The sequence below is a fragment of the Ambystoma mexicanum genome, chromosome 2q (assembly GCF_040938575.1).
Source record: "Ambystoma mexicanum isolate Mex_15411 chromosome 2q, UKY_AmexF1_1, whole genome shotgun sequence".
Classification (NCBI taxonomy): domain Eukaryota; kingdom Metazoa; phylum Chordata; class Amphibia; order Caudata; family Ambystomatidae; genus Ambystoma; species Ambystoma mexicanum.
Genome location: NC_090924.1, coordinates 1,035,440,440 through 1,035,463,960, shown reverse-complemented (window position 1 = coordinate 1,035,463,960; position 23,521 = coordinate 1,035,440,440). Strand labels below are relative to the sequence as shown.

General features: G+C 44.9%; 1 protein-coding gene across 3 annotated transcripts in view; it reads right to left on the bottom strand.

Moving 5' to 3' along the window:
• Positions 1–23,521, bottom strand: part of ABCB1 (ATP binding cassette subfamily B member 1) — a 777,038-nt gene that overhangs the window by 269,236 nt on the left and 484,281 nt on the right. The gene's annotated exons all lie outside the window — the stretch shown is intronic.

Sequence of the window (23,521 nt, the reverse complement as noted above, 5' to 3'; positions counted from 1 at the left end):
CGAGCAGACCTCGTAATGAGGCGGTAGGGAGTTAACGGCGCCGGCAGCTCTATCGGTGCCGTTAACCCCCTACCGCCAGGGTCGTAATGAGGCCCCTAGTGTTAACAGAAGTGGAGCAAGCATGTAGCTCTTACTGCACTTCAGACAGATGTGTCATAGGCAATGACTCTAAGCTCGTTAGAGCACTATGACTGGTGTTTGATCTCTCTGCCCAGGATGGGCTCATACCTATAGCTACCAAGCTGTGCTATTAAGGCCTCAAAGACATATAGTTTACAGCCGGCAAGATAGAGCCATGGCTCAGACATGATGTCGAAGCTAGTGTATATGTAGTGCCGCGCCCATGAACTCAGTTCCTTTTTTCTGCGTACTCAGTACGCTTCAGGAACACCATTTCTTTCTGAATTCTAAGGATGGGGCTTCAATTCCTGTATGGAGTGTGGGAGACACATGTCTATTTCCAATCCCCACAGGATCGGTCTTTACAGCCTGGGGGCAGAACACTATCTGTATGACTGCGGATCGCGCAAATCCATGCACTCTAAGTCCTTGCATGTGTGTGCTGCAAAGCATTTGTTCTGTTGTCACAGAGTTGGGAAGACTGATACCCTGGCCCGGAAGGATAAGAAGAAAAAGAAGAACCCCAAGAGGTCACAATCCCAGAGTGGGTCTTTGAAGCATCATTCTTTGTCATCTTTGAAGAAGAGGAGCCATCATTCCAGGGACTCCTCGGAGGAAACGAGACCTCTGGTACCATTCCTCACCCAATTCTCCACTCTGGAGGAATGGGACACTTGATGTTTCAGAATGCAAGATGTCATCACCAAGACCCTGGTACCATTGGCACCATCAGCACCATCCTTTGACAAGGCGGCAGGGACCGTTCCACAGACGTCTATGGGACCAGTCTGACTCACAAGGACTTTCAGCTGTCCTGGCACTGAGCATATCCATCTGCGGGTGCTGAGCCCCACGCACCGGCTCCCCTCTCCTTCGTGCCGTTGGCGTTGTTCAGCGTTGTTGGTGCTGGAGCACCTCTAAACTATGCTCCACTCCTGTTGGGCAAGTTTATGTCCAAGATGATGGATGTCTTTGATGAGGATGGTAAACCCATCCCTTTTGGGCTGTAATCACTGGACACCAGAGCAGTGCACGATTTCCCAGAGATATTCTACACACAGAGAGGGAATCTGTTGAAGCTAGCCTCTAACCTAGGGAAGGCTAGCCGCCTAGATACCTAGCCTGAGATGCACAGCTTTCTGACACCGACTACCAGATAGCCCCACACCTCCTTCCAAAATATCATTATGAGGGTAGTTGAGACCCTGGGCCTCCTTCAGCCCTCCACCTGCTATGTCATCTGTGGCAGGGGCAGGTGCCTTTGGGCAAGCAACAGCTATGCCATCCCCTCCACCAGGGTAGAGGTCATGGTGCCCAGTGAGGTGGTATTGTTACTGAAACAGCCTCTTCTGCAGCCCCATGTGCAAAGCCCCTGTGAAGGGGACTTGGCTCATTCTACTTCAGTGTGGGAATATTCCTGTGAAGCGAGGAGTGGTAGTATATCACGTCCGACACTTGGACCTTACAAGTTGTGACTCAGGGTTATTGCCTCTCTTTTCTGCAATGCCCTCCATACCATCCCAAGCCAGTCCTTGTCTGGCTCCAGAACCTCTCCTATTGGAGGAGATTCATAAGCTTCTGGGTAAGGGTGCCATAGAACTGGTGCCCCACTCCAAATGATGTAGGGGCTGGTTTTCTCTGTACTTTCTGATTTCTAAGAAAGAGAGGGCCCTAGATCCCATCCTGGATCTAAGGCTGCTGAACAAGGACAAGATGGTCTCCCTAGCCTAGATTCTTCCTAGGGTTGGGATAGTGATGACAGTTTTCCACCAGCAGCATTGTGGAAGTAATGGCAAATTCTGGTGAGCTGCATTAAAGGATTCTGAAAAGGAGACTGTGCTTTAAGTGGTGCAATAGTCACAACCCATCACATTAAAATCAATCCTAAATGAAAGTCAATAAAATGTAATTGACCACCTTAATTTCATTCTCAAATTAATACGAAGAGGAGTTAAATCTCAATAAAGTCCACAAAGTGGCACAGTGCTTTATACAGAGAAAACCTTTGATTGATCTTTCTCTCCATCACTATTTAAAATATTAAAAATATACATTATGAAGTCTATTAGTGCAAGTGATAGTCCCAATTGTCTGATCACCATAATTCTGGCCCATAATGCATCCAGACAGACTATATTAGGAGAGTGAAGAAATAGTTGTCTCTTTGGTACCAGCCTAAGACATACTGTGATCAGTTGGTACAATGTTTCTACAAAATTCAACTTACAAAATCTACAGTTTCTCTCCGACATTTACAAATTTAATCTCGGACCTATGTCCTCCAATACATGCAAGACATTAAACCTAAATCTTAAACGCCACGATCTTGCTGACGCAGAGGAGCTTTTTTAAATATAAGTCATAGGAAATTGCAAAGTCGGGAGAGCATACTTAAACAATGCACACAACTTTAAAGTGTCAAGCGCGTCCTGTTTTTTTAAATGATCAAACGCCTTTAACTTTTTAATCAAATTGAAAGGATGGTCAGTTAACACTGAAATCTGTAGATTGAATACTGTTAGTAGTTTGTCACACTTCTTAATTAATTGTATTACGGTCACATCTTCCCTTCCCAGCAACGTTTTATTTAACATCTGGAACATGGTCAATGAGACTTTCCCATCAGGATCTTTCCATATAGAACTAGTCTATTACTTATTACTGTGAATCTTCATGATAGCAAATTGAATTTAAGTCTGATTAGGGCGATTGAGCTAGAAGGGGGTAGATTTAGAATAGATCTCCATAACCAACTTTCTAGGATGTTCAACCAAGAAATGTTGATATTGCCCAAAATTTCCAGGCCATATGTAATGCTCGGGGACGACCTTTAGTTTCACAAAGTCAATTAAAAGCAAAAGTGTAAAAGTGAAGTGTTTGAATAAGATTATCCTTATTTGTGGTAAAAATGTGCAACACTTATGCCTAAGAACTATTTTTAATTATTGGTAGTTTATTTTTATTGGGAATATTGCACCCCAGATATGTCAAGTTCTAAACCTCCTCCATCTAAGAGTAGTTGATTGACAATATAAACTTAGAATTTTTACATCTGCTTGAAAAGACAATCATTTTAGATTTCCCTGAATTGATTTCTAGGCCATTCAATTTTGCATACCTTACAAAATAATTAAGACTCTTTTGCAAGCCAATCAGGGTCTCCTGCAGCAAAATAACATTGTTGTCATGTGCTAACCACGCAATCTGGACCCTATCAATCTTTGAAGGGGACCTACCAGGTTGGGCCAGGGTGGCTGGCGTATCTGCCAAATAAAGATTAAAAAGACAAGGGGCAAGATTGCATCCCTGTCTTAGGCCCGTATTTGCCTTTACAGGTCTAGACAGAGTACCCAAACTGTCCAATCTCACTTGTAGTGTATTATCTGTATGAAATAAGATGATCATGTTCAAAAGACCTCTAGGTATGCCTCAATCTTGAAGTGTGCACCAAAGCTTACTCCTAATCAACCTGTCAAAGGCAACAGTCATGTCTAATGTTGTAGAGGATAGAGCCACCTCACCCCTTGGCAGTACTTTCTGTTGGCATATGTCATAGACCAACCCATCTGGTAAGGTGCCTATGTGTTTTCTGAACCCGGTCTGGAACATTGACAACCTTTTGGTATTTTGAACCCAATCCTCCAAATCCTTTAACACCAGTGACGTCAAAATGTTGCTTAACGTGTCTGTGAGGCTTATAGGATGATAGTTTAATGGTGAAAAGTGATCACCTTTTTATAGATGACCACCACTATTGTATGACATCTCAATTATTTGATGGAAAAGAAACCATAATCCTTTTGACCATAAGATGGGGTCTGACTAAAAAACAGTATTTGGAAGACCATCCAGGCCACAAGCAACAGGATTATTTAAAATTCCTAATTACACCTAAATCAAATGATGTGGCCCATTTGGACCCTCAATTAAAAACATCTCTATTATAAACCACACCCGGCATGTCTGTAAAGTAGACTTTGTGAAAATGGTCTACCCAGATATGTTCTAGGATGCAAGAAACCTGTATTGATTATTGTGTTCCAATAATCCCGTTAATTAAATACCATATGCCTCTTACATTTTTAGAAATCACCAGTTTTATCATATTTTGACTGTCCCACAATATCATGGTTCGTTTATAATTTTTTAACCAATTTTTGTAGTGGTTTTTGATCTTCCTTATAGTTTCTGTTACTGTCTCAACTTGGCCTTTAAAGATGTTTTAGATCCTCTAATGTCACATCTCATTTCCAGCTTTATATTTTTAATATTGACATTGTAAGGTTTCAATTGCTTAGTGAAAGGCCACCTGCACTGTGTTTTAGGCTGTGAGGATACAGCAACATTTGGTGCCATAGAAACTAGATGGTGAGGTTTTTAAAAAATGTTCCCAAACGTTCCACCTATCCCATTGGATTTCCAAGTTTATGCACTCATGTTTAGTTACTTTATAATAAGTCTTCACTCCAGATTTGAAATGCTTTACTATCAGATTCCTAGCTTCAGTATCCTTAGAGTGCAAAGGCGCGGAACATGCCACAACATCCAATATTAATTTGACATGATCACTCTTTTCGGAAGCAATCAATTGTAACCCTTCAGTCTTAAAAAACAATAAATGTACATACAAATGAAATCAATGATGGAATTTGAGGAGCTGTGACTCCAATTCGGTTGGCAAGGGTAGTCACCTTTATATTGCAGCAAGATAGATGCCAGTTACTCATCAATTTGTACAAGTTACTTCACATAGATGTTTGATTGTTTCATTCATTAAAGGGCAAACATTCATCAGTGACAGTTAACCTCAAATCCATGCCCAACAGCTCTCGACAGTAACAACTAAAATCCCCTGTGCAAATAATGATTGGCTCAGGCTCCTTGCTGATCCAATACACTATGACGGAGTCCAGTCCTCCCTAATAACCATATCACATTCCATCACTGAGTAACAATATAAGTTAATTAACAAGACATTTCTCATACCCTACTCAATGTTCATCCTTAGATTTCCAATTGATACTGCTGGAGATATGGTCTTAATCATTATTAAAGAGATTCCAAGTGAACACTTATACGCAAATAGTAGGCCCCGTGGAGCTTTCCCTTGGAGCCTTTTCTGACACTTTTGTGAGCACAGCAAACTGAGGAATCACTAACAAATCTAACAACCAAGTCTCCTGCAAGAATACAATATCATAATTAGCAATGGTCTCATAAAAGTCATCCACAAAAAAACTGCCCTAGAATTCCAACCAAAAAGGCAATCATTTTCTGAGTTAAAATCTTTGGTTTGAAATGGATCTGACTGGGAGCACTGAAGAAAGCCACGCCCAACTGTGATTCTTCATTTGTTAGATTAAAAGACACTTTTCTGTGCCCTGGGCCACCCACTGTACAACATAATTCGTGTAGTCGATTGAGTGATTGACTTTGGACCATATCAGGCCCCTTATCTACTCCCTGGATACCATGTATAACTTGGGGGGAGGGTTACCATAACTAAGTCATAGCCATTTTTTAACAACACTATCATCCACAAACCCAACCAATTTAATGTCAGGTGAGGTGATATTTGATAATGATTCCACTGTTTTGAAAATAGCTAGTACCGTTGCTCGATTCAATGGAAAACTGAAGATGGATTCTAGCCACACACAAAGCATAATGACTGCTGACTGATTGCATAGCACCTCCTCATAATCCCCCTTATGACATGGTCTATTATGTGGGCACTTAAAGGAATAGTGCGCTCTCAAAATTTGTATTGTCCCGAGCGTTCGGGTGTGTGATTTTAAGCAAACTGTGAACGATTGTAAAAACATTTCCTATGCACCTTACCATAGTTTTACGCACTTTTACACATGCAAAATCAGACAGCAGGCGCTGCCATATTGTGCTAATCTTATCCGTTTATCCATCGCCCTAACTTCAACTGCCCTCGCGGCACTAAATCATATCCCCCGCCCCTGAAGCTGACAACACTAGACGCATACGTCCCATTTCACAATGCAAAAGCACGTCTCATGTCAACGTTCTCTGTGCGCCAGCTAATAACGTGTCTCCATTGAAATGGCAGGACACCTCTTTCATGAATAAGTTTAAACAGACCGCTTCTCATCAAACAACATCAGAGTTGCTTTTTCAATCGTTTCACTGTCTTTTTTTGTATATCCTGTGACTCGTTTCTGCTCTGTTCAGCTATCTTCGTTGCTCGTAGCCTGTGCGAACAGATACTAGTACTAGCATTATTATCGATTTTAATTTTGTCATATAATGGCAACAATACAGCCCCACGAGTACGAGCCACAGTATTCCGAGGCAGAATTAGTTAAAAGAGAAAGATGCAGAAACGATGGGGCATCAGATGACAGTTGGGAAGATGAATCACCGGATCCTGAGCCAGAGACTAGTGACATGGACGACCTCTCCACCTGGTGTACCTGCAATCAGTGCAAGGTCATGCCAACCGAGGAGAACTGCTGCTGCATAGAAAACTCCGGGTGCTTGGCCTACATTTCAGAAGGAGACACACCACAGCTATGCGTTATCGAGCTGCATGACTTCAGGGCAGCCTACCTCACAAGGTCTGTGTTGTGGATTATGATGGTGCTTATGCACGAACTTCGTGCAACAGTTCGCCCTCGCAATCCAAGTAATGAGTAAGTGTACTCTAGATCTGGTGTAACTTAGGAAACCTAACATTTTAAGTTTTTCACCTATATTATTGTAACTTTGATCTTTCACTGACAAATGAATGTAGTCTGGCAATTCAATACATCTCTCGCGATTTGGGGAAATCATAGTGGTCATCTTATGTGTCTTTCACGTACAACCATGAAACAATATTTCTCTGTCCCCCAAAAGTTATGGATTGCATGGGTGTTCACTTTTGCAATGTGTCTACACTTTAAAGCCCAAGTCAATTGATCCATGAAGTAACATTTGTACTGGCAACTATGCCATAGGATACAAGATTGTATTTTCAACTAAGGTTTGGACACTTATCATGTTCATTTAAATAAAGTGTGTATGTTTCTCTTCCACAAGTGGTACAGGCTGGCGGCTTATCATGCCTTTACATGGTGGCTTCATGGGAGGCTTGGATACCGCATTCGACGAGTAATACCCGCCTGTGTCTTTGGTGCCATTCGAGCCAAATTCCCTAGTGACAACGGTCAGTACAGGGGATTTTCCCACACTGTGCTGCAACCCGAAGTATACAATTTGTAGTACATTTGTGCCATCAACATCAGCAACAAAATAAAATAAAAATCATCTTTTATGAATAGTTGTTTCAATTTTTCATTGAATCAAGGACGCGCTCACTTGTCCTGGAAGGGCTGGCCGAGTGGGAACATCCAAGGTGCTAAACACCAGGTACACTTCAAAGGTATCTTCCGCACAGCGGGCACTGCTCACATGGCCTAGCCAGACCCAGTGTCTCCAGGCAGGCTCCCATGAAGCAGGCCGCGCCCCTGCAATCCACATAAGTGTGTCTCCATTCAGCAGTGTTCCGGCACTTTCTGCATGCCTCATGCCCCTCCATCCCCCCTCGACTATCAATGGCAGTTCGCACCTGTGGCCGTGCCCTCCCATGGCAACTTTGCAGGGTGGGAACGGCCAAGGTGCCAAACACCATGTACACTTCAAAAGTATCTTACGCACAGGGGCCCTTGGTCACATGGCCTCCCCAGACCCTGTGTCTCCAGGCAGGCTCCCATGAAGCAGGCCGCACCCCTGCAATCCACATAAGTGTTTTCCATTCTGCAGTGTGTTGTAATGTGCTTCCTAGCTGAGTGATGTCATCACTCAGCTAGGAAGCACATTACAACACTTCTCCCTCCTTTACTTTGTTGGAAACAGGGAATGATCACACCAAAACCATCACCAGACAAAAACCCCTACATGTACGTGTGGCCAGCACGTAATGCACCAACTAGTAACACCACTGGCGACAAGAAACTGCCCCCAGAGAACACCAAAACCCCGGACACTCCAAGGAAGATCAGGGAAACAGGAAAGTGCTCCACCAAAGGAATAAGAACCCAATAAAACATACATGGCACCCCAGGGTACTAACACCGTGCAGTTTCTTGTCGCCAGTGGTGTTACTAGTTGGTGCATTACGTGCTGGCCACACGTACATGTAGGGGTTTTTGTCTGGTGATGGTTTTGGTGTGATCATTCCCTGTTTCCAACAAAGTAAAGGAGGGAGAAGTGTTGTAATGTGCTTCCTAGTTGAGTGGATGACATCACTGCTGAATGGAATGTAGTGATGTCAGTGTGAGTGGAGTGTTAGTGTGTGAGGGTTCTATGCTTGGCAGTTGGAGTTATGCTGACTTGGAAAGGACATGCCAAAGTTTTGTCCCTGGCATTGAACTACAATAAATCTACTTAATAACTTACCTGCTGGCTCGGGTGTCCATCAGCTTCCAAGTTGCTTGGCAGTTGGAGTTATGCTGACTTGGAAAGGACATGCCAATGTTTTGTCCCTGGCATTGAACTACAATAAATCTACTTAATAACTTACCTGCTGGCTCGGGTGTCCATCAGCTTCCAAGTTATTACACTGGCGACGAAGGTGGGATCCTGTCGAGGAGGGGACAGTTCAGAAACGGGAAAACATTGCCCTCCAGTGAATCCATGTCCATTGGCCAAGTTGTCAGCAAGTTGGAGCCCAAGGTGTTTTAAGTGGGCTGTCTAAGTTTCTTCATCAGGTCGGGTGGTGCTGAAGTTGGAGCCGGGTCGGCACTCATGTCGGGGTGCTGTGTTTTTTTACCAGGTTGCTCCAGAAGCTGCCTTGCCCAGTGACCGGGTGGTGCTGGGAGGTGTTGTGGGCAGCTGTTAGGCACACTTGTCGTTGTGCGGGTGCAGGTCGGCACACATATCGGTGTGCATTGCTGGGTTTGTGAACCCAGTCTCAAGGACCTCTTTGCCCCAGTGACCGGGTGGTGCTGAGGGGTGTCTAGCGGCACGCTGTCCGGTGTGCCACGCTGTAAGAAGAGGCTGCGTGCGTCAAGTGGTGAGCTCCATTGTCCAGCGGTTCAAGTTCCGTTTTTGCGCTCCACGAGTTTCAGCAGGAGTGTCTGACTGGTGCCTTGGAGGATGGGGGGTCGGAGTACCCCCGCCAATTCTGCCACATCCGCAGTCTTCGGAGACCCTGGGAGGACGGCCCCACCAGCCATGCGGCCGGGAGCTAAAGGTGTGTTTGCTCGGCCATGGAGGAGGGCGTCGGAAGGGGAGTGCCCCGGCGCCATGGACTCTTCGGGGCCAGAGGGAGTCAAGGCGCAGGAGACGTGTGGCTGTGGCCGTGACTCAGGCCGAATGATGACGTTACCTCTTATCGAGCCTGCGTTCCGGCGTGGCAAGCTGGAACACGGAAGCGTTTCAAGAGGAGGGGCCGAACATGCAGAGTTGGTCACGTTGCTCTTGCGAGGGTGTGCGTTCCAGCGTGTGCAGCTGGAATGCAAGGAACGTTTTTTTTGTTATGAAGCACTTGATGTTCGGGCACCGGCAGAGACACACAAGCGGACAGGTAGCTTACTGGAACGCGGCCGCGGACCGCAGTCAAGAACAGCTGAACAGTCTTGTGATATGTATAAGGAGAAGGCGCGGGCGGACATCTGTGTTCGGTCCAAGTTCCCCAGGACTAAGGCTGTCGAGGATTATGTTCCCCCCAGAGTAGAATTCGTGTCAAGAATGCTCCAGTGTTTTGCGGCGTTTTTGGGACCCTGGAAGAGTGGGGGTCCCACGGTTGCTGTTGGGAGGGACATGGAAGACCAGTGGCGTCCAGAGTATCAGTGAGGAGCTTTGTGTCTGAGGTAGTGTGTGTTGATAGGTAGTATGTGGCATGGGCCCGTGTGAGTGAGTGAGTGCGCGCGCTGAGAGTTGTGTATGGGTGATTGCTTTTTGTTGTATTGAGAAATTGCAATCTTGTGTGCTAATGAGATGTTGTTGATTGTGTTCCTGCATTATTTTGCATTAAATTGCATATTGTTTTCTCTCATTCAATGATTCTTTGCAGGTGGAACTGTTCAATACTTAACATGTTTTCTTGCAGGTTGGATTTCCATTATTGGGGTACGGACTCGTGGGTGGGGGCACTTGCGGGTTGAATTGCTTCTTTGAGAACAGTATTGTTTATCGTGTGCTGTGAGTATTTTTGATGCACTTACAGTTATCTTTTACCAATAATTAACTGTAATGATGCATTTTACACAGCATTTTTGTATTTGAACATGTGTGCAATGTTTTGCGTGTATGCCACCCATCCTGTTTTTGGGGGTTTGCATATGGTGCATGAGGTGAACATTGCGGTGTGCAGGAGTGGGAGTGGTTGGTTATTGTGGGGTTCTGCTGTGATGCAGTAGGTGGGGGCTGGTGTCCTCAGTGGTGATGAGGCTGGACCTGGGGTCCATGGTGAGTGGCGTGTGTGCTGCGTTGGTGCAGTTTGGCTGGACCAGGGGTCCATTAAGTGAAGTGTGCTGCGTTTTGTGTTCGCAGGAGGCTGGACCTGGGGTCCATGGTATGTAGTAGGTGTGCTGCGGCTGGCAGTAGGCTGGACCTGGGGTCCAAGGTTTGTAGTAGGTGTGCTGCGGCTGGCAGTAGGCTGGACCTGGGGTCCAAGGTTTGTAGTAGGTGTGCTGCTGGTGGCAGTAGGCTGGGCCTGGGGTCCAAGATATGGAGTGGTGTGCTGCGGGTGGCAGTAAGCTGGACCAGGGGTCCGTGGTGGTTAGTGTGTGTTTGGTGCGTGTCTGGTTCAGGTGGTTGGTCCTGGCTGTGTTCCGCATTCTTGCGGGTTGGTTCTCTATGGTTCAGGGTTTTGTGGTGTTGTGGTACCCTTAGGGGTGCTGTGGTGAACTGTTTCGTTGTTGTGCTTGTTGTTGCTCTGTGAGCTGTGTGGTGTGTGCCCGGGGGTGGCAGCCCTGGTGTCCTAGGGCGCAGACTAGGACGGGAGGATGTTTGTGCACTGAGGGTTGAGGAGTGTTAGGTAGTTATCTGCTGTGGACGCTGGGTCGTGGCAGGACCTAGGTTCCAAGGGGCAGCTTGGAATAGGTGGAGGTGCGTAGTTTTTTATTTTTGTTTCTCAGAGGTTGTCCAGTTCTGTTTATGGAAGGAGTGAGCCCTTTGTAGACTGCGTTTGGTTCCTCTCTGTTTTGTTATAAAGGGAAGAGTGGAAGTGGCGTAGGACTTGGGGGTAGGACTTGGTATAAGGGTTTGGTAGACACATATGTGTCAAATTGCCCAATGTGTTGGCACGGTGTTAGTACCCTGGGGGTGCCATGTAGGTTTTATTGGGTTCTTATTCCTTTGGTGGAGCACTTTCCTGTTTCCCTGATCTTCCTTGGAGTGTCCGGGGTTTTGGTGTTCTCTGGGGGCAGTTTCTTGTCGCCAGTGGTGTTACTAGTTGGTGCATTACGTGCTGGCCACACGTACATGTAGGGGTTTTTGTCTGGTGATGGTTTTGGTGTGATCATTCCCTGTTTCCAACAAAGTAAAGGAGGGAGAAGTGTTGTAATGTGATTCCTAGCTGAGTGATGACATCACTGCTGAATGGAATGTAGTGATGTCAGTGTGAGTGGAGTGTTAGTGTGTGAGGGTTCTATGCTTGGCAGTTGGAGTTATCCTGACTTGGAAAGGACATGCCAATGTTTTGTCCCTGGCATTGAACTACAATAAATCTACTTAATAACTTACCTGCTGGCTCGGGTGTCCATCAGCTTCCAAGTTATTACACAGTGTTCCTGCCCTTTTCTGCATGCCTCATGCCCCTCCATCCCCCCTCCGCTATCAATGGAGGTTCGCACCTGTGGCCATGCCCTGCAAAGGCGGCTGAAAGGGTGGGAACAGCCAAGGTGCCAAACACCATGTACACTTCAAAGGTATCTTCCGCACAGGGGGCATTGCTCACATGGCCTAGCCAGACCCAGTGCCTCCAGGCAGGCTTTCCTGAAGCAGGCCGTGCCCTTGCAATCAACATAAGTGTGTCTCCATTCAGCAGTGTTCTAGCCCTTTTCTGCATGCCTCATACCCCTCCATCCACTCTCCACTATCAATGGCAGTTTGCACCTGTGGCCGTACCCTCCCACGGGACTTTGCAGGATGGGAATGGCCAAGGTGCCAAACACCATGTACACTTCAAAGGTATCTTCCATGCAGGGGCCGTTGCTCACATGGCCTAGCCAGACCCAGTGTCTCCAGGCAGGCTCCCATGAAGCAGGCCACGCCCCTGCAATCCACATAAGTGTGTCTCCATTCTGCAGTTTGCCGGCCCTATTCTACATGCCTCATGCCCCTCCATCCCCCCTCCACTATCAATGGCAGTTCACACCTGTGGCCGTGCCCTGCAAAGGCGGCTGACAGGGTGGGAACGGCCAACGTGCCAAACACCATGTACACTTCAAAGGCATCTTCCGCACAGGGGGCATTGCTCACATGTCCTCCCCAAACCCCGTGTTTCCAGGCAGGCTCCCATGAAGTAGGCTGCGCCCCTGCAATCCACATAAGTTTGTTTCCATTCTGCAGTGTTCCTGCCCTTTTCTGCATGCCTCATGCTCCTTCATCACCCCTACGCTATCAATGGCAGTTCCCACCTGTGGCCGTGCCCTGCAAAGATGGCTGACAGGGTGGGAACGGCCAAGGTGCCAGACACCATGTACACTTCAAAGGTATCTTCCGCACAGGGGGCATTGCTCACATGGCCTCCCCAGACCCAGTGTCTACAGGCAGGCTCCCATGAAGCAGGCCGCGCCCATGCAATCCACATAAGTTTGTTTCCATTCTGCAGTGTTCCGGCCCTCTTCTGCATGCATCATGCCCTTCCATCCCCCCTCCGCTATCAATGGCAGTTCGCACCTGTGGCCGTGCCCGGCAAAGGCGGCTGACTGGGTGGGAACGGCCAAGGTGCCAAACGCCATGTACACTCCAAAGGTATCTTCCGCACAGGGGCCATTGCTCACATGGCCTAGCCAGACACAGTGTCTCCAGGCAGGCTCCCCTGAAGCAGGTCGTGCCACTGGAATTCAAATAAGTGTGTCTCCATTCAGCAGTGTTCCGGCCCTTTTCTGCATGCCTGATGCCCCTCCATCCCCCCTTCCACTATCAATGGCAGATTGCACGTGTGGCTGTATCCTTCCACGCCACAGGGACTTTACAGGGTGGGAACGGCCAAGATGCCAAACACCATGTACACTTCAAAGGTATCTTCCGCACAGGGGCCATTGCTTACATGGCTTAGCCAGACCCATTGTCTCCAGGCATGCTCCCATAAAGCAGGCCGCGCCCCTGTAATCCATATAAGTGTGTCTCCTTTCTGCAGTGTTCCGGCCCTTTTCTGAATCACATACACACCCACTTTTCTAACTCTTTATAAACCCCTTGATAGTTATCCTGAGAACATCTGTGAGCATGGGAAGTCAATTTGTGAGCGCGCTACCTGTTCTCCTGCTACTAACTACCCTGATTGCTGAATCCAATTGTTTGTTAGTCAAGGTAAGGGCAGGTTACCTAATCAACTCTTTCTGATCTCAAAATGTCTCTCTATTTTGAACGAATGTACTTAGTAGTGTAATGTTCATTAATCTCAATGACTTTAGCATTTTCTACTGTTTAAAGTGTTCTGATCTCGATATATAGCACATTTCATCAGTGTCAATTGGGATACAATTGCATCTTTCTCGAACCATGTCAATAAGCAGGTTTCCTTTTGATACATGAAAGTACATTCAACGGAAGAGTAACATGTTGAGATTTATGTTGCATTGACCAAAAGAAACATTGCATAGAAAGGTTTGATATCATCCCATTGATCTCATGCATTCAGTACAATTTTTTTGTAATTATGTGTACTTTTATAATACTGTAGGAAAAATTGCAAATGTGCCTGCACTTATTTGCGCCAAGATAAATTACTGGTGTATTTACTTTTGCTATGAATGACAAATCCAAAATTTCTGTTGTGTTTGATAAAGTTTTTTATTTTGAATTTTCAGCCCCTCTTGGATGACACGTGTTTTGGCGTGCAACCTGCGCCTTTTTCAAATCCGGGCCTTTAATGTGTCATTACGGTTCACACAAAGAATAATGTGGCTGCCCAAGACTAAAAGTGCTTCATTTACAACAAGAACATTATTCTTTGTGTGAACCGTAATGACACATTAAAGGCCCGGATTTGAAAAAGGCGCAGGTTGTACGCCAAAACACGTGTCATCCAAGAGGGGCTGAAAATTCAAAATAAAAAACTTTATCAAATACAACAGAATTTGTCATTCATAGCAAAAAGGTGGGATTGAGCCCAAGACTAAAAGTGCTTCATTTACAACAAGAACATTATTCTTTGTGTGAACCGTAATGACACATTAAAGGCCCGGATTTGAAAAAGGCGCAGGTTGTACGCCAAAACACGTGTCATCCAAGAGGGGCTGAAAATTCAAAATAAAAAACTTTGTCAAATACAACAGAATTTGTCATTCATAGCAAAAGGAAATACACCAGTAATTTATCTTGGCGCAAATAAGTGCAGGCACAGTTGTAACTTTTCCTACAGTTTACAAACGGAGTAGAGGAACTCAGTGTCTCCGTCGTGACCTACACTTATGCGACAAAGAACCAACCACAAAAGACAAAAACCCTAAAAAGGCTAATAATCACCAAGTAACCCCGATTTGGTCGGGAAGATACAGGCCTATGATATCTCAAAAAAGTTCCTCAATGTTAGAATACTTTTATAATACATATTTTCCAAGAATGCCTGCTTGTATGATTTTCGATTGCGGTTCTATGAGCCATGTCAAAAGTATGGGCACTATCGTGCGTAAATTCCCGACAAATATCGATTTAATAAGAGAATGGGTTTGACGTTGTGGATTTCCAGTGGACGAGCTTGAAAGTAGAGTCCTGGCTGTCTTGGGAGACACGAGGGCCAATCGATTGATTCTGCATCTGCAGCCTGCACTTTACCCCGGATATGTAGGATCAATCACAGTACACAAAAAAAGCATCAACTCAGAACGTCTCGTAAATTGCTTCCAAATGCAATTCAAACTCTATTCGTTCACACGCTGCCTCAGGTGAGTCCCGGATGAAGAATTGCATATTCACCAGATTGTATTACTTTTTAACTATACCACATTTTCCTACACATCTGTCCCTGGTTTATAGAGCATCATAGAAAGTAATTATGACCATAGAAAACAATGCCATAGTGCCCTTCAAAAGACGCATAATCTTTTCTTATTCGCGTGCTTGACATGTCCTTTTTTAAGGAGAGCATACTGACTAGAGCACAGACCCTCGCAAGTGACTACACCGACACGTCCAGTATACCAATGGTGAGCCTACAGACTTGCAGAACTTCATATTATCAAGAGTTGGCTCTTCCCACATATCTAATGCAAATCTAATTTTCTCTTTTCTCCTGAGTCAACAACAACTTCTAGCGCCTATCAGGTATTTCTTTTTTTACTTTTCAATTACGAGAATGTATTATGCTTGGAATTCCAATTAATATGGAATTGTTTATGTATCTGCTTGGTTGTTTACACTATGTGTCATTGAAGGGTTTCTCTTTATATGTTCCATTGTCTGCATCCCATTGTCTCTGTTCCATTTTGCTGTTTTCATCCATACTGAAACAAGTACTGTGTTACAGGGGGATGCTGGTACTTTGACTACAATTACATCCTGCTTTGGAGTATGAAGTATGCGTACTGACAGTTCCCTTGAATGAAAGAAAGTAAATCCTACATATCATACTATTAGACAGTGACATTCTAATAAAGGTGCATTCTTTCATACTTTTATCATTTCAGTCCCAACATTACAATTTCTCCCTAAGGCTGAATACATTGAAAAATGTTTGAAGGCAACATTACAATCCGTATCTTTGGCACAGTGATCTCACTTGCCATCAATCAGGTGAAATTCGAAATGTATATTTTGACTAAATGACGTTCACTGTATACGAGGGTATATGTGTAAGCGATGTGTGCGATGAAAGATTTTAATTTAAAAAATGTTTGATTCTTTGTTTTTTTATCAATATTCTATTCAAGGAATGTGTACACGGTCAGGAATTAGAAGAGGAGGCACATGGATCAGAGGTGGTGGACCAGCTTGCTGGTGCGGTCATTGCAGAGTAGACCACGGTTTCACAGAAAATCAAGAAAATAAGGGTAAATAAACTTTTTTTTCATTTTCTCGAAGTGTTTTGGGCTGGTGTTTTCTTCGTAACATTTTTTTTATATTTAAAGTGCTATCTACTGTATGTGTGATTTACATTGAACATGTTTTTACAACCCATCTCCCAGAGGCCCAGAAGGAAGGAAGTATAAAGACACAGACAACAAATGAAACCAAAGATGCTGCTTGCCAAACAGATTTCACCATGAATCAACTACTATTGGAGGCATAGCGTGGTCCAGACAATAAGCAGACTCGAGATGCTTACATCCAATGGCCAGAAAATGAATTGAATATGACCAGTGAAGCTAGCAAAGTGTTGTTGGACCATTGCTACAATGTGAGAACTCGACAATATTAAGATTAAACTGAATATAATGAAGATTCATTGGAATTCCTCGATGACCACTTGACACAATCTACACCCGCAAAAAAAGGTCCACCCAATAAACATTAGTAGTTGACGATTTCTCCAATTCGTGTGCAAATAACACAAGCTGAACTAACACAGACTGAAGCTGCAACGCAATTGAACGAGGAACTTGCCAAAGATCTCGACTACAGTTTGCCAAGTTTGAGCGAAATGTCCACCACAGTTGAGTCACAATCCACATTCATGCAGGACGACTGGCTTATAAAGGAGCATAAATACATTGTATTTGACAGCTGCCTGGTGGAGATTATACTGATGCTGAAATGTGTGCATGCAGTGAGGGGGAAAATATGTGGGAAGCCATTGGTGTTTGTGACTCGTATATTACAAGGCACTAACCTGAAAATCCAAGCCACCTGTGCCCACCTCCATCATACATTTTCATGGTCCGCTCAACTGATGCTGGGCCAAGTGCCAGCTGCTGGAAATCAACTGTATTCAGCAGCTCTACTTTTCAGTGGCTCTACTTTTAGTAAGTTGTCCAGTTTCTGTCAATTTGTGGGACTTCAGTTCCTTGCTAAAACGCAGTAGTACAAATATCAAAGAGAACTTTTATTCCCTGCTATTAGTCAAGCCTGGAAAATTGAACAAATGTCAATCGAAAGGACATTCTCTGGGAAATGGTTCAGGCTAGCTGGCGATGGACAGTGTGACACGCCAGATTTTCAGCAAAATACTGTACATACCACTTTCAAGACATGGAAACTAAAACATTGTGAGTTTGGAGGTTGTGCAGGTGTCCGAATGTAAATCCTCAGTGGCCATGGAGAAACATGGTTTCATAAAATCCACCGAACATCTTCAATTGAGGGGAATACAAATAGTCCTCATAGCCACTGACAGACATGTTTCGATAGCCAAGGCCATGCGAGAGCAGTTTCCAAACATTCACCATCAATTTGATGTATGGCACGTTGCCAAATAAATCAATTAAAAAATCAGAGCCGCAGGTAACAAAAAGGGTTCTGAAAATCTTTTACATTGGTCCCAGTCTTTCAGCAACCATCTTTGGTGGAGCTCCAAAACTTGTGATGGGTCTGTGGAAATTCTACTAGCAAAATGGCGCTCATTTATGGACCACTGTTCAAACGTTCATTCGTGGACAGAAAACCAACATTTTTACCAATATGCACATGGACCTTTATCAGAAGAACAGGAGTGTAAGAAAAAGTGGTTGGTTCCATCTTCACCTCCACACAAAGCTCTTGAGAAGATTGTGTTTGATAAAACTCTTTCAAGAGACCTGAAGGGACTCACAGAATTCTGTCATACTGGCGATTTGGAGGTGTTCCACAATATGTGCCTAAAGTACAGGCCCAAGAGGTTGCATTTCACCATAGACGGTATGCAATATTAAACATTACTAGCGGTGTTAGCGCATAACGAGAATCTAGGGAGACAACAATCGAGAACTGCAGGAAACTTTGGGATGCTTTGTTACACAATGGCCTTTGTAAAACGAACCAAAAAATGGGTGGTCAAGCCAATATATCAGGAAATGGAATTTGATTTTGTGAAAGATCTCACTTTGACTGTGTTGGACATGAATACTCATGGAATCGATCATGATTTTGTTCCTAGGACTCATACATTGCCACAAAACACTGCAAACGTGCCCTGTCTACCAAAAGCGGACCACGTTGAACAGTTGACTTCCCGGTTTAAATGATTACCAATGGTGAGTATCTGCCACAATGTTTGTACAATGTTCATGACCACTTGAAATCTATCTAACTTGAATATCAAAGCTATTAAAACTATTAATAAGTTTTAAGCTCCAAATTGCCTTTTCAAATGTATCCTCTTTGTCAATTTATTTTTGCAAGAAGTGACTTTTGGGAGATGGCATACAATGTAACTCTGTGCGTTGCCGCTTCACGCTTTCGGCCAGCTCTTGTGGGTCCTTCACTGATTAGGGCACAGGAGGGTCAGATGGATATCAGCATGAAGGCAACCGCGGGGTCTGCAGTTGCCTTAGCATGCATGTGTCCAAATAGATAGAACAAATACGACTCCCACTAAGGAATGAGACCTATGCAAAATAACAAACTTAGCATGCAAGAACTAATGACTTTAAGCAAAACACTGCATGAAAGGGTGCTATTGGTGTGAACTAGGTGCATTTCAACCCATATTGTTATGGGGGCATATGTTAGGGGTTGTTGCTTTCGGATGTCTTATCAGAAGGGCTGATCTTTGATTTGCAGCCTTTGGAGTCTTACGATTTTAAACACAGTGGGGACAGGTGTTAGTGTTACCAAAATATATGACCACTCTAGATTAGGTACATGGTAGGTCAATTTGAGGTGATGCGGGGGTAGGGTCTGGTAACCAGATGCATTCAAAGGCAATAGGGGTCATGGGTTCAGGGGACTGCAGCCTGGCAGGGAGGGGTTGGAGATGGGATGAGTAAGTCAGCAGAGATGGAAGGGGCCCTAAGGTTGAAGCAGGCCTTGGTAACACATTCTTGGGTGAGCACAGTTTGTCAGGGCTCGATACTCGCTGAATAGCTGCATTTCCGTGAGAACAGGACACGCACTGAACTGACAGAGGTGGTGGGTGCTGGCTGTGCGCGGTACTGGGAGAGTGATCAGTTCGCCAGAGGGGCAGAGGAAAAGGAAGGCGTTAGGAAGGACACAAATGGAGTTCAAAGTATACACATTAGCACAGCATTAATACACTTATATGAAACATGGGTGGTGCAAATATGTAGAGGAGGGGTGGAGATGTCTCCCACCTTAGCTTATACATCATGTGCCCGGTACGGGAATGGTGCAGGGGGCGGGATATACCGCCTCTCCTCCACCATTGGTTAGTGCACGGGAAGTTCAGTGGCGATGGAAGGGCATTTGGATTTATAACTTGTCAGTGTCTCCCGTTATCCGCAGAGAACATTCCTCTGCGAAAACAGGGCGCATGCAGATGTGACAACGGGGAGGACACTAACTGGAACTGTTGTCATAAAATGACTAAATCACTATCAATGTAGAAGAGTAAAATAGTATTCATGGTAGCGCGGCATTGGTGGATGCCAGCAAACAATTTGTTTGTATTCGAAAATATTTCTAATTCCACATTAGTCGGCCGGGCTAATCGCTCCCATGGGAGTGAAGGTCACTGCGTTTGATGTTGCTTGTGGCCTGTTCACACCGACACATCCTTCACAGTATGTTTTTGATTTGTGGCTTTCCTTCACCAAAAGGCAATTTAGCATGCAAGCTCCTATGAAGGTTCAATTGTTGTTTGTCTTTGGAAGAAAGGGAGTATTCGCTTTGGAATGAATGACGGGAGGTTTGTTTTACCCACAACAATGATAACGTTCACCATTTCAAAAATGGAGAAAGGAACATTTAATTTCATTCATGGAAACCGTTGATCTGAGCGGACACTCTGCGTTACTCCAAGAGTATGGAAATAGCAAATATAATGTAAGTTTTACTGTAGACGAGTTTATAGACGAATGAGTCAAGGTTTCATTTTCTGACCGTTATTGCTGTATTACATTGTAATGGGTTGTTGGTTGGGGCATATTGTGATGACACGCAAACACAACCTGTATGTATTTGTCTTTGTGCAGGGCACATGAGCAGTCCAGCACCGAAATGCATGGAGTCCACGTCTGGGTTCCCCCATGTACCACCAAAGCCAAGTTCGTTGCTAATATTCCATTAAAATGCTGTCTATGTGTTGTTCTAATTCTTCTGTCACTTTCCGCATCCCCATCTCATTGCGAGCTAAACATACTCCACAGCACTAACCTCTCAAGCACATTGCAGACTCCAACTTTCCACAATGTTTTCGCTGTGTTTCCATTGTTTCTGGTTTGTGTTCATCAGTTGTTCTCACACGGTGCAGAATGAATGGGTAAATGGATAAATTAGAATAAAGAACGTCTATTGAGACACATTTCTGTTATGTTTCCTACACAGCTACAGCCTATCATTTTTGCGAATGTCATTGTTTCCGGATAACAATTGATGGCTTCTTCAGCAGGTAGTGGCAGATACACCTAAATGGCTGGCTTATAATTATGCTGCTGTGGGACGATCGCCCCGGACCTATATACCCTTTCGGGGTACCAGTGACCAGGAGCAACTTGACATTGTTTACGGTGGTCTAGCAAGAACCTGATACCAAAGCCTTGTGATACATTGTGCGTCAAATGCACTTCTTCTACTGAAAGGAACATGGTGTGCCTCATGATAAACATTTGATGTTCGAAAACAAAGAAATAAAACATTCGGTTGAATATGGAAATTGGCTGATATTCTCGGAGCGTTTATTGTGAAATAAAAGCACATTATAAATTGCAGAGTATTAGTGTTACCTTTAAAAATAGTGTTTTCTATTCAGATTTGGGATGCGCTGTGCTGTGAGAGGATGTGTGTGTTGATATTCCGGGTTCTGCCTCAACTAACATTAAGATGTAGGTGGTGACAGGGCGTGTTTGGCTACGCTGCCCACTAATGTCATGAAAATAGGTGGAGAATATAGTTAGGAATAGCGATGTCAGCTTCGGGGGCGGGGATATGATTTAGTGCCGCAAGGGCAGATGGATAAACGGATAAGATTAGCACAAGATGGCCGCGCCCTGCTGCTTGATTTGGCATGTGTATGAGTGCGGAAAACTATGGTAAGGTGCATAAGAAATATTTTTACGATTGTTCACAGTTTGCTTAAAAGGAGACACACCACTGCTATGCGTTATCGAGCTGCATGACTTCAGGGCAGCCTACCTCACAAGGTCTGTGTTGTGGATTATGATGGTGCTTATGCACGAACTTCGTGCAACAGTTCGCCCTCGCAATCCAAGTAATGAGTAAGTGTACTCTAGATCTGGTGTAACTTAGGAAACCTAACATTTTAAGTTTTTCACCTATATTATCGCAACTTTGATCATTCACTGACAAATGAATGTAGTCTGGCAATTCAATACATCTCTCGCGATTTGGGGAAATCATAGTGGTCATCTTATGTGTCTTTCACGTACAACCATGAAACAATATTTCTCTGTCCCCCAAAAGTTATGGATTGCATGGGTGTTCACTTTTGCAATGTGTCTACACTTTAAAGCCCAAGTCAATTGATCCATGAAGTAACATTTGTACTGGCAACTATGCCATAGGATACAAGATTGCATTTTCAACTAAGGTTTGGAGACTTATAATGTTCATTTAAATAAAGTGTGTATGTTTCTCTTCCACAGGTGGTACAGGCTGGCGGCTTATCATGCCTTTACATGGTGGCTTCATGGGAGGCTTGGACACCGCATTCGACGAGTAATACCCGCCTGTGTCTTTGGTGCCATTCGAGCCAAATTCCCTAGTGACAACGGTCAGTACAGGGGATTTTCCCACACTGTGCTGCAACCCGAAGTATACAATTTGTAGTACATTTGTGCCATCAACATCAGCAACAAAATAAAATAAAAATCATCTTTTATGAATAGTTGTTTAAATTTTTCATTGAATCAAGGACGCGCTCACTTGTCCTGGCAGGGCTGGCCGAGTGGGAACATCCAAGGTGCCAAACACCATGTACACTTCAAAGGTATCTTGCGCACAGGGGGCATTGCTCACATGGCCTAGCCAGACCCAGTGTCTCCAGGCAGGCTCCCATGAAGCAGGCCGCGTCCCTGCAATCCACATAAGTGTGTCTCCATTCAGCAGTGTTCCGGCACTTTCTGCATGCCTCATGCCCCTCCATCCCCCCTCGACTATCAATGGCAGTTCGCACCTGTGGCCGTGCCCTCCCATGGGGACTTTGCAGGGTGGGAACGGCCAAGGTGCCAAACACCATGTACACTTCAAAAGTATCTTACGCACAGGGGCCCTTGGTCACATGGCCTCCCCAGACCCTGTGTCTCCAGGCAGGCTCCCATGAAGCAGGCCACGCCCCTGCAATCCACATAAGTGTGTTTCCATTCTGCAGTGTTCCTGCCCTTTTCTGCATGCCTCATGCCCCTCCATTCCCTCTCCGCTATCAATGGAGGTTCGCACCTATGCCCTGCAATGGCGGCTGAAAGGGTGGGAACGGCCAAGGTGCCAAACACCATGTACACTTCAAAGGTATCTTCCGCACAGGGGGCATTGCTCACATGGCTAGCCAGACCCAGTGCCTCCAGGCAGGCTCCCCTGAAGCAGGCCGTGCCCCTGCAATCAACATAAGTGTGTCTCCATTCAGCAGTGTTCTAGCCCTTTTCTGCATGCCTCATACCCCTCCATCCCCCCTCCACTATCAATGGCAGTTTGCACCTGTGGCCGTGCCCTCCCACGGGACTCTGCAGGATGGGAATGGCCAAGGTGCCAAACACCATGTACACTTCAAAGGTATCTTCCGTACAGGGGCCATTGCTTACATGGCTTAGCCAGACCCATTGTCTCCAGGCATGCTCCCATAAAGCAGGCCGCGCCCCTGTAATCCACATAAGTGTGTTTCCTTTCTGCAGTGTTCCGGCCCTTTTCTGCATCACATACACACCCACTTTTCTAACTCTTTATAAACCCCTTGATAGTTATCCTGAGAACATCTGTGAGCATGGGAAGTCAATTTGTGAGCGCGCTACCTGTTCTCCTGCTACTAACTACCCTGCTTGCTGAATCCAATTGTTTGTTAGTCAAGGTAAGGGCAGGTTACCTAATCAACTCTTTCTGATCTCAAAATGTCTATCTATTTTGAACGAATGTACCTAGTAGTGTAATGTTCATTCATCTCAATGACTTTAGCATTTTCTACTGTTTAAAGTGTTCTGATCTCGATATATAGCACATTTCATCCGTGTCAATT